The sequence below is a fragment of the Chelonia mydas genome, chromosome 7 (assembly GCF_015237465.2).
Source record: "Chelonia mydas isolate rCheMyd1 chromosome 7, rCheMyd1.pri.v2, whole genome shotgun sequence".
NCBI lineage: Eukaryota > Metazoa > Chordata > Testudines > Cheloniidae > Chelonia > Chelonia mydas.
Window position 1 is genome coordinate 27,376,244 of NC_057853.1, and position 11,906 is coordinate 27,388,149.

The following is an 11,906-nucleotide window of genomic DNA, read 5'->3' on the forward strand; positions in this document are numbered from 1 at the left end:
TCAGGAGAAGAACCCAGTTTGGCTGTAGAGCACAGGGAGTGTTAGTAGGGCCAGCAAGATTTTTTATATAACATTTACAAATGGAAGCACATTTGATATGGAATCAGTTAGACGGTAACTCTGGAGGCCGATAATCTCATTATTACCAAGTCACTGTCGAAGACAAAACTACATTGTAATGTTACGTTTCTGTTCTGACAGTAGATAATGATTGAGCCTATTTAGAGAGTTACATTGTCACGGGTACCATCTGCAGAGACAGGAAGAGTTTATGGGAGGAAGCAGAGGTTTGTAATCCCATCCTGTCCCTTTTTATTCTGGCTTTTCAGATGACATGAGGAATCCAGGTGGAAAGATATGCTCTCATCTCTGACTATGTGGCAGAGAGGAAAACGTAATTGATTAGTCTTATTAAGGAAACTGCTTTTGCCAAAAGCATTTAGTTTACCCAGGTTACTCAGTTTATCCATAAAATGAATTATATGCTGTGCAGCTGTAGGAAAAGTACAACTTTCTGTGCAAGGTAGATCTTTTATTTTAATTTTAAAAGAAGTAGCTTCAGTTGCATGAAAATATCCAACTGATAGCAATTCTGAGGAGTGCAATATTAGCTTAATTAGAAAATTAATGAGAAAGGGGCATTATGAGCAAAGAAATGCAGATCTAAAGGATTTCCTTTAAATGTTGTATAATCTCTGTAATATCACTTCTTGTGCCTGTGAAAATTTAAGTGAGAAGAGGTGATTCAAAGACATCAAGAGAAAAAAAAAATTAGAGAAAGATAGGCAGAGATATAGCATTAAGTGAAAGGTTCAAGTGAAACAGATCTTCCTGGTCTCTCTTTAGTTCACTCTTCTAACAAATAAATCATTGGCACGTAAGCACTTCTACAATGAGAATTACTTGGGAGGACACACATGCTGGCGTAGTCTTGATGCCCAGCACTGGCTACACCATGTTGGCAGGTATAGCAATATGTTGCACCATATCAATGATCCTGTATACAACAGTTATTGTTAGGCTAACAAAGCTGTCTATAGTTGACAGTCACTAACTATTCCCTAGTAAATTCAGCCATAGTTGATCTTGGAGTAGATTTGACTGTAGAAACAAATGAAGTGAAGTATTTTAACCTGGGTAGAGCTGCTTTTTCATTGAAAGCTTTGCAGTGGCATTGGGGGGGGGGAGGAAGAGGTAAGTATTACATATCCGAGTGAATGTGTTACATATAATGAAAAGCAGAGCTATTGCTTATATCTAGCATTTGGTCTAAAATTCAGTTTCGCATTTATATGGGTTAACTTTTCCATATCACAGTAACTTGATGTATGTTCACACTTTAGAATACAAGCAATTTCTAAATCTTATATTTTTATCAAAATGAAATAAATCTACATTAGCATGTTTAATAGTTAGAGTAGTGAAATTGGAAGCTGGGTCTGTTTCTGACTCTGCCATTGATACTGAGTGTAACTCCAGTAGCCAAGTTTTAGTCTCTTAGCCTATCAAATGGGTATGGTCCAGGAATGCTTCAGGCCATGCGCTCCTGCACAAATTTAGCAATACACAGGTCAAGCCATCCCTCCTCCACCCCACTTAAATAACTAGCACCAAACAGGGTAACTGTTTGCCAGTTTTCCTCTTCCCTTTTAAAAATGGGATGAAACTCTCCACTAGATTCACTCTTTTCTTCACTGACTGCAGAAGAGAACTGACCTAGGTTCTATCATCTTTCGCAGTTCGGAAACTGTAAGTAGTACGGCTGACCCTGAATACAACACCTACCTATTAGGTCATAAATCACATTAGAACATTCCAGTGCAAGATGCTATAAACTGCCATTGTGAAGTGTATTTTGGAGGTCTGTGTCACCATATAGTGGGCACAATAACCTTTCCTTTACTAGCATAGCTGACAGCATTGCTCTTCAAATAGAAGAGTGTCTTTGCCATATTTCATGTTTTACATTTAAGAAGAGGGAGGCATAAGCCCAGCTGTTTTAAACCAAATGAGGATAACACTGGCCATATACCCAGTAAGGCAATCTTTTAAAGATTTTAAAAGCCTATGGATTGTAGCAGCAAGCTTTAGACACTTGTATCTGGTTTTTATTATTGCAACATATGGTCTGAATCAAAGATGGATTTCTCTAAGATACTCATGTTCTGTAGCTTAATTTCTCTCTTTGGGCCTGACCCAACACCTATTGAAGTCAATGGAAAGACACACATGGATTTCAATGGGAGTTGGATCTGGCCCTCCACACTGTGCTCTGTCTCAAAGTGAAAGCAGCAAACCAGCATGTAGCTGTTCAGTGCTGAGGCTATATAGTTTTGAATAATGTTACCTGTCTTATGCCTGATGCAAGAATAAGCCTGTTAAGAGAAGAGGTTCTATAATATTGTATTTGTGAGAAACATAGCAACTTCTGTTGCTTTTTTCTTCTTCAAATTCACATTTCATCTGCCTTCTCCTGATAATTTTCCAAAGTGATAAGGAAATTTATCCAAGAATATATTTAACCTTAGAACCTGGGCAAATTTACAGTCTATATTTATATTTAGAGTAACAAGAAATATTCACACACACACTAAACTAACTACTCTACTTTTCTAAACACAGCCATTAATAATTAGGCCTACAAATTTGACTTAATTATAAGCTCAGTTGTAAGAAGGGAGTGTAAATTCATAAGATGTCACAGTAACCTATAACAATAAACATTGATGGGGGAAAGGTATAAAAAGGGAGACAAAGATTGAATTATTCCGAACTAAAAGGCCTATATTTTTATTTATATATATAAATAAATGAATTCAAGGACTGTGTTAAGATCATCTGTGGTAAACAGCGAGACACAAAATAAATAAATAAATCAATAAACCAAAACTTATCTGTCATATTAGGCCTGAGGGTTTGACAAAACAACAAGGAGAGGGACTATTCTGCCATTACTCCCCTTTTGGGGTCCCAATGGGAAGAGCTTATGAGAAAAAAAAATGGAAACTGCAGCAAATTTTGCCATCATGGCTGCCACCCCCACCATCTCCTTCCTTCCGAGACCTCTTTTATCTGATCCTGGAGAAGTGTCCTGACCAGGCCAGAAAGAGAGAGGCCGATGACATCACCACTTCCACCGAGTCAGCCAAATCCAAAACACCACCCCTCTGGGTCCTCTTCACCCTGCCTCCCATGTGATAAGGGAGACAGCTAAAAACAATGTCCGAAATAGCCCAATGCTGGTATGAGTTTGCCAAGTCTCAGGGTGGCTAATGAGACTGTGTGCTGGGCCTGTGGTTTTTTTTAGCAGTGAGGTTGCAAGTGAGAATCAACACCAGAGACAGAAGCTGCATTTTCTGACTTTGCTGTCCTTTTTTCTCCCACTTTTGTGGGAGTTAGTGTTGTTTTGTCTTAAAGGAAGCAGGATTGGACTTCAACAGCAGCAGCAACAGCACAGATCAAGTAAGCTTTTCTCTTTTCCCCAAAAAGGACAGTTATTGCCATCTAAGACTGTCAAGGGTTTTTTCCTCCTGAAGACACTCTACAGGTGAACAGAACAAGGGATGTGTTAAAATGCAAGCCCTAATACTTCACATTTCAAAGGCTTTAACTTTCTTTTCTCCATCTTTAATAAAACATTTGAATAATGCGTTTGCCATGGTACTAAATAGGCTGAGGTCTCTATTCCAAATGCCAAACCTAGTTTAACACTGTTTAATGTTGTACAGTGACTGGATTATGTTTACACCTTTGACTCTTTGGGCCCCTATATCCCATATAAATTAAATACAAACATAGAAAATAAAGAAATAACTTCTGATATTATGAGTATAAAGTACTGTATTTCCTCCCACACCTAACAGGCACACTTTAGCAACATAATCATTTACTCACCCTAAAAGTTCCATTGAAGTCAGTAGGCTTGCAAGGGTGTAAGTGAGTGAAGAATTGACTTCAGGGATTATTGGTCTGAAAACTTGAATTAAACCCCCTCGAAACTACGGCAGTTAGTGGGGCCTCAAAAGACTTAAAAACTTACCAGGTGCTGAAATCTGACTTGCTGGCTGTGTTAACTTTGCTGGACATAGTTTTTAAATCAGAGCTATGGATATATTTTTGCTCTTATTTATACAGGTGTAAATCTAGAATAGCTCCACTGAAGTGATATCCAGTTTACAGTAGTATAGAAAACCCAATTTCAGTCCCAAGGAAGTGACCCAGGGCCAGACTGTTTAAGGCAGGGGTAGTCAATAGGCAGACTGCGGACTAAATCCAGACCACCACATGCTTTTGAATGGACCCCAAAATCTTTTTATTTACTTATCTTTTATTATTTATTTTCTCTGGCATCTGGACCTTGATTATACCTTGACCAAGAAATTAATTGACTACCCCTGGATTAAGTTATTTAGTTGCCCAAAGATGCAGACAGGCACTGCGTGAAATTTTCAGAAGTATCAAGACACCAAACTCCCTTTGATTTCAATGACATTAGTGCAATCTTCAAAAATGCCAAGGTGCCTATCTGCATGTTAATTCCCTTTAAAAGTCTGATCTTGGAATCTACATGGTGTAACTTGATCTGACTAAGATAAGTGACTTAAGCAAAACACAAGCCACCCCTCCACCCCCCTCAAAAATCTAGTGCACCAGCAGACATTCTGGTATCATCTTGACCTTTGCAATCTATCTCAACTTTTACTACATCTTCAAGACAAGAGGACTTGAGGCCCTTGAGAAGTATTATGTTCATAGAATCCAGTGATCTACAACAATGCTGGTTGTACTGACGTCTGTATCCTCACTGGAGGATAAAATGGAACTAATCACCTTACAGAACGCAGAACTGAATGTGTGTCTCTCAAAGATAAGTCAAAATCTATTGAAACAAAGCAGTTTACTCAATGCATTCAGCATTAGCTGTTATTTGAGAGAAGGGAATTAAAGTACTTAAGAATTCTACCCGGGGAAAAAAATACCTTCAGTTTTTGTGGATAATCAGTAGTAAGAAGTGGGTCTGACCTTAAGACAAATTTTCAGAAAGGCCCACTAGATTGGTATCCCTTAACTGTGTGTGCTTTCGTTAATACATGGAGAGCCTACATTTACACAGCCTAATCTAATGATTGTATTTAAATGTACAAACTTGGATTGTACCTAACCTCTGAAATTGGGCACGGTTATAAATGAAGTGTGGGGGGGTGGCTCTCTTTGATGGACACCCAGCCAGCCAGTTAGCTGTAAAATCCCTCTTGGTAGCTATTCTCTGCTTTACCTGTAAAGGCTTAAAAGTCCCCCAGGTAAAGAAAAGGAAGTAGGCACCTGACCAAAAGAGCCAATGGGAATGTAGGTTTCAGAGTAGCAGCCGTGTTAGTCTATATTCGCAAAAAGAAAAGGAGTACTTGTGGCGCCTTAGAGACTAACAAATTTATTTGAGCATTTGTTGCACCCAATGAAGTGAGCTGTAGCTCACGAAAGCTTATGCTCAAATAAATTTGTTAGTCTCTAAGGTGCCACAAGTACTCCTTTTCTTAATGGGAAGGTAGAACTTTTTAAATTGCGAAAGAAACTTTCCCTTTGTCTGTTGTTCTCTCTGGGCTGCAGGGACACGGAGCAGCAAAGCTGTAAGCAGTTTAAGCCAGGTATGATTATAGATTATCAATTCATACCTCGAGCCTACTTATCTGAAGCCTCAGATAAGTAAGTAAAATTAGGGAATGTCTAAAAAGATACGATTAGGTTTATTTCTGTTTATTTTTTTAAGGCTTGTGGACTCCTCTGTGCTAACCCCAGATGCTTTTGTTTGTAACCTTTAAGTTAACCCCCAAGAAAGCTATTTTGGGTGCTTAATTTTTGGAATGCTCTTTTAAAGTCTAGCAAAAGCCTAAGTTCCAGATGTATTTTCTTCCTCTTTGTTTTTAATAAAATTTACCTTTAAGAACAGGATTGGATTTTTGGTGTCCTAAGAGGCTTGTGCATGTTTTTTGATTAGCTGGTAGCAACAGTTAATTTCCTTTGTTTTCTTTCTCAGCTCTTCCATGGAGGGGGTGAAAGGACTTGAGGGTACCCCAGAGGGAGGAATTCCTAAGTGCTCCTTCCTGGGTCCAAGGGGATTTTTTGCATTTGGGTTGTGGCAGTGTTTACCAAGCCCGGGACAGAGAAAAGCTGTAAGCTTGGGAGTTTAATACAAGCCTGGAGTGGCAAGTGTTAATTTTTAAAATCCTTGTGGGCCCCCACCATCTGTACTCAAAGTGACAAAATGGGGATTCAGCCTTGACAGGCACTTTTGAAAATCTGACATTTGTTATTTCCTAGAGCTCAGCAAAAAGGAAGATATTTTCATTTTAAGTGTTATAGGAATAAAGCTTTAGACAAGGAAACCCAAAATTGCACCTTCTTAGGGTGACCATACATCTTGTTTTGGCTAGGACAGTCCCCTTTTTAAGTGCTGTCCTGGACGTCCCAACTTTTTTGACAAAACTGGGCGTTTGTCCCGTTTGCTCTTGCCAACTTATGATCAACATATTCTGTGCTATGGAAAACTCATTTTAAAATACCTCAGTGTCCCTGCTGTGCGGTTCCACACCACCCCCAAATGAAGATAGATCATGATGTAAGCCAACGGCCATACAACATAGAGATCTATGCTACCAGTGCAAAGCCTTGGACCCTTGATGCTACAGACTGATACCAGAGATCTGTGGGATTTGGAATTTGCTTTCCCATAGTTGTCTAATTTATAGAAGAACTAGAAACCTCCAGAAGAGGAGTATATTAATATTTATAAAAAGCTAATTAATGTTTTCTCCCAGAACTTCTGGGAAGCAAATAGGTAAGCATTATTCAATTACTATGCCCATTTTACAGATAGGGAAATGAAGACAGAATTAAGTGACTTGCCCCAAGGGACTCGGTGGTAGAGCTGGGATTGAAAGCCAGTCCCTATGTAGTATTTTAGGATTAAATTCAGCCCTATGTAGAGAGCCAGAACAAGGCCTGTGCACCACTTAATTTTGACAGCTCAGACAGGATTAATGTGATGTCTAGGTCTTGTTCTGAGTCTTTGCACAAAGTTGAATTTCACTTCTAGTATGTTAGATGAGATGTAGTAGATGAGATGTGAGATGAGATGAGATGTAGTAGTTAGCAAAAAAGTCTATCCCTTTCTGTGTGCAGAAGAGAATTAATGCTCTCAGGGCAATAAGAAATTAAAACATTCCTTCTACTGAGTAGAAAAAAAGTATTCTTTATTGGAGCCTGCATCACTATATACATATCTTTGTGAAAGTTTCTTCTCAGAAACAGTTTGGCAGATACCCAAACCCTGCATGAGGGTAGGATGTTTGCAGAAAGCTAGAATCTAGAAAGGTAACTATTTGCAGGTTACTTACTGTATTTAAGAAAATACTGTACAAAACAATATAGTAGGTGGTTAAGTGTTCTGGTTTAGAAGTTGAGATTTTTATTTTATTATTAACTTGTTTGAGGATTTTTATTATTTGGGGTTTTTTAAACTATGAAAATGTGATTCTGTGACAGAAATACTGTTGCAGGTATTACAGCTTTGTGCACTGCAGTGATAGCTGTGGGTCACGTAACAGCAGTGTCCAAGCCCAGAGGAACCCTTACTTTCACCACAAAGGTGGCTCTGATAGGACTGGTGGTGTCCCAGCTGTTTGGACTACACCTCCACTTTAATGCTAGAAGGCATTAAGTCCTCCTGCGCCGCAGACTGGTACAACAGTGACCCAGTTAATGTTTCCTACATGATCTTTAACTGGAATTCCAAAGCAGAAGGAAAAGTATCTAGATAGCCACGGGAAATCAAGTGTGGACTCTATGCTGCGTAACAACATTCCATTTCTCTTAACATACTGGATTCATAAGAGTTCGCTTTAAAATAGTTGAGTATCTCAAAGAGGAAAAAAAAAAGCTAGATTCTCAGCAGCTCTGAACTAGTATTGCTTCATTAAGTTCAGAGGAGTTATGCGGATTTATGCCAGCTGAGAATTTGGTCCTGTATTTTTAATTCACAAGTTTTGATGTAGTATAATGGGTCTATCTTTATGCAAGTATTGCTCTAGCATGCTCACCACCTTGGCATCTGAGCACCCAGAGACCTAATTACAGCTGGGAAAAACTAGTGAATATTTTTTCCTGAAATTACACCATTCACCTTCTGGCAAGATTTTACATCCCCCAGACTTTTGGGGCCTGACCTGTTTGCACTGAAGTGTACAAACCTGCAGTTAGAGCATTAGATAATAATCTACCCTGAGAAAGAAGCAGGCAGAGTGTTTTTGGGCTGCACCTGTAACAGACCAAGACAGTCACAATCACCCTCCCAGTAACCCCAGTGCTCCAGGGATAGTGTTAATGGTGCCAGGTCTATACCTGGCACAGCAGCGCACACAGCATGTAGCAAACCTACCCTACGGGCTAGAGACAAGGCTTCCCTCATCCCCGTTGCATTCTGCCCCTTCCGACCTACCTGAATTCGAGGAGGAAATTAACAGTGGTGCTATTTGCTTTTACTCTTATGCTGCTGCTCACAGTTAGAGCAGGTTGGATAACTGGTTGTTTTTTTTTTCGTTCTCTTGCCTTTCACAAAAATGCCTCTGAACAACTAATCATTTTGAATCAAGCAACTCAAATATTCCTCCCCCCCCCCCAAAAAAAAATTCATCAAATTGAAAGTGTTTCATTTGGCCCCAAGTGGATTTTTTATTCTTTTTACAGGCCTAGATTCACAAAATGGCAGGGGGTGGAGGAGATGTAGCCTTCCCTCTAACTTTTATCTCAGTGGTTAGAGTACTCATATAAGATGTGAGAGGCCCAGGTTTAATTCCCCATTCTTCCTGAATTAGAGAATGAATTTAAATACAGGTCTCCCATTTCTCAGAAGCACGCTAAAACTACTGGGCTATAAGAGAGTCTGGTAAAGATCTCTCTCAATTTCTGCTGTTGAAGCTATTCCATCTTTTGTAAATTAAATAGTCATTCACGCAGGGACATGACGTGGAAGATGCAAGTTCATAAGTGAGTACCCTAACCACTAGGGTAGAGTGTCATTCATAGTGGCACCTCAGTCACTCATAATGACTTAGTGCTTCTTCAATGAATATCCATTAGGCCAGAGTGAGATTTGCTCAATAGCCTGGTGGTGAGGTTATTCATCCAGGATCTCAGCTGCTCTTAAGTGTTGGACTTACACACTTAAAGTGGCAGTTAGGCACCTAAATCCTTTTGTGGCTCTAGCCCTTCGTTCTCATTCCTACTTCTGCCATTGATTGATTTCAATACTTTGTAGTTACATAGCAAACTAAAAAAAGCGAGTCTCTATGCAAAAATCTTGGGATAACAGAGAGCGGGATTACCAAAAGCAAATGATGTTGAAATAATCCTTTTCCCACTGAAATCAATGATAAAGCACCCGTTAATTTCAACGAGAACAAAGCTCAGCAAAAGTTTTTGCAAATCCCACCAGAAAAGTTGCGTTTACTTGCTTGTGAAGTGCCTATAACTGGTAGTTATATCCAGGCATCTAAAACCAGATTTCCCCCCCCCTCCACCCGCCCAACTGAATGCATGCATGCAATTTCCTGTGGAAAAGTGTGCATGTACAGTTTGCATGGACAGATACGCCATCTGTGCATATACAAGTTACATTCTTCCCCTGCACAATTATGAATGTTATAGATTATCATGCAAAGATCATGATTTCAAATTCTTACATAAAGTTGATTATAATCAGAATTATACCTCCTCAGAAAAATCTAAGTCACATGCAACAGTTGTGTCTCAGCTACATTAACTAATTTGATCAAAATAATGACTTTTCAGGAGACTGTACCAACTTATTCATAAGCTTTTAAATAAACTCATCAGAATGAACCAGTTGTCTCATCGTTATTTTGCTCACCAAAAGTGAAATGCAATTGACTTGATGCATTGGTTTTTAACAGGTATCCTGTATGCTATTTTTGAACTAGGCTGCAAAGCTAGGAGTAGCTAAAGGATCTTCAACAACTAAAGCTGAAGCCCAGATGTCACAGATGGTTCTAGTAATGATTATGGCTTTTTTGCACTGCTGGCTTCCTCTTGCAGCCTTTGCTATGGCAGCAGTGGCTAATCCTCAAGTTCACATTAATTCTGTTATAGCTATCCCTAGAGTACATGAGGGAACCCATCACTGTCTACAACAGAGTTAGCTACATTTTAATGAAGAAACAGCTGAGTTTCAAATAATGTAGTATTGGGGATAGAGATTTAAGAAGAATTTGCTATTGTTCCTTAGTGGAGTGTTTGCTATATTGAAAGACTAAACTTAAAATTATAAATATTTCTATTTGACAGAGGAATGACATCTCACCCAACCCGCAGAGGCTCCATGAGCCTCCAGGGCACCACGACTGAAGAGACAGTTCCAGATTGGGCAGGGTGAGGCTCACAAACATCTGCACTAAACCATTTATGGAAGCATACAGGACAGCAATCGAACTGCAGCCAGATTTAACGACAAAAATAAGAATAAGCTTAGTCAAAATGAGAAAATAGAAGATAGTGTTGCAATTTAAAGCAACCCTTAAATTTTATTCTTCCATACATGCCTCAGAACTGGCATTCCCATATCTGTCTCCTATTGAAACCAAACCTCCCACCTTACTATGGCCTTATATACCTGTTCCAGCTGTCCCAGAATGCACTGCTCACACTGAGCCTGATCTAAAGCCCACTGAAGTCAACAAAAGTCCTTTAATTGACTATCTTCTGCATTGCACTCAGTTCAGGCAGCAAAACAAAGGTAAATGACAAAATGTAGCACACTGTTGCAATACCCCTGCTTCCAGCTGCTCCTCTCATGCACCAGATTCAGATTTACTCGACCATCAAGACCTGGCCCCTTCCCAGGATTTATAGAAGCTACTCTGTTTCCCCCACCAAGCAGTTTTACAGCTCCTCAGTATGGAGTAGGTGGTTTTTGTCCCTCCTCCCTCCAATTACACACAACCAGCTTATCACCTATAGAGGAAAGCCTGGCCCACACAAAACACGTTGTGGTGCTTTAATAGATAGCTGCATACACAATCTTCCTAGTAAGGCCCTTAGTGAACACATTCATTCCAAGAGGGAGAGACTTTGCCAACCTTTTAAAGGTTAGATCAATTTAGATACCTTCATTTTGCCACCTATTCTCCTTCAGTATGCTTACCTTTTCACAGTCTTTAGGTACTGATACCTGCTTAATTATCACTATATTTAATAGCCAGAACCTAAGCAGATGCACATGTGAAGATTAGACTAAATCCATAGTTGAAGTGTCATTAAATCCTTTCCAATCACATTGTCATCTGCAGCTGGTGCACAGTTCTGATTTGTTGGCAGCGCATTAGGGCACAAGAGAAACATCCACATCACATCCTTCAACTTTTCTTTACGATCATGGTTCTTCTGATGTCTGACTATTCCTTTTAATTTCTATAAATGTTGGCTTTTCTTTAAAAGTTAAGTAATTTTTAGCATCAAATACAATATTTTTGAGCACAGGTATTCACATGCATAAGTTAATATTGGAGACCACTTTTTTCAACTGTTGCCTCTTGTTTTTCTTCAATATAGGTTGTGACAACCTATATTCTGGTTGGACTCTCCCCCTCCATTTCTTTCCTGTATTGCAGGATCACCAGCTGCACCAATGACAAAGTTAAACCACAAGTCTTTCCACAGACTGGCAGATAACTATTCGGGGAGCAGTTGGGATGTCTGCAACTCAAAAATTCCAGAGTGTACAAGATGTCAACTGAGAAGGCATTTCTAGAGCCAGCTGTAGTAAGAGGCCCTGAAACATAAACCCTTGTATCAGAGGCCTAGTCTGAGGCCTAAAGCCTGAACCAAAGTACTTCCAG

The 11,906-nt window shown here is 39.5% G+C and overlaps 1 pseudogene; it reads left to right on the plus strand.

Moving 5' to 3' along the window:
• The first annotated feature begins 892 nt into the window (after positions 1 to 892).
• On the plus strand, positions 893 to 10,211 carry LOC122466540 (annotated as a pseudogene).
• Positions 10,212 to 11,906: the final 1,695 nt, after the last annotated feature.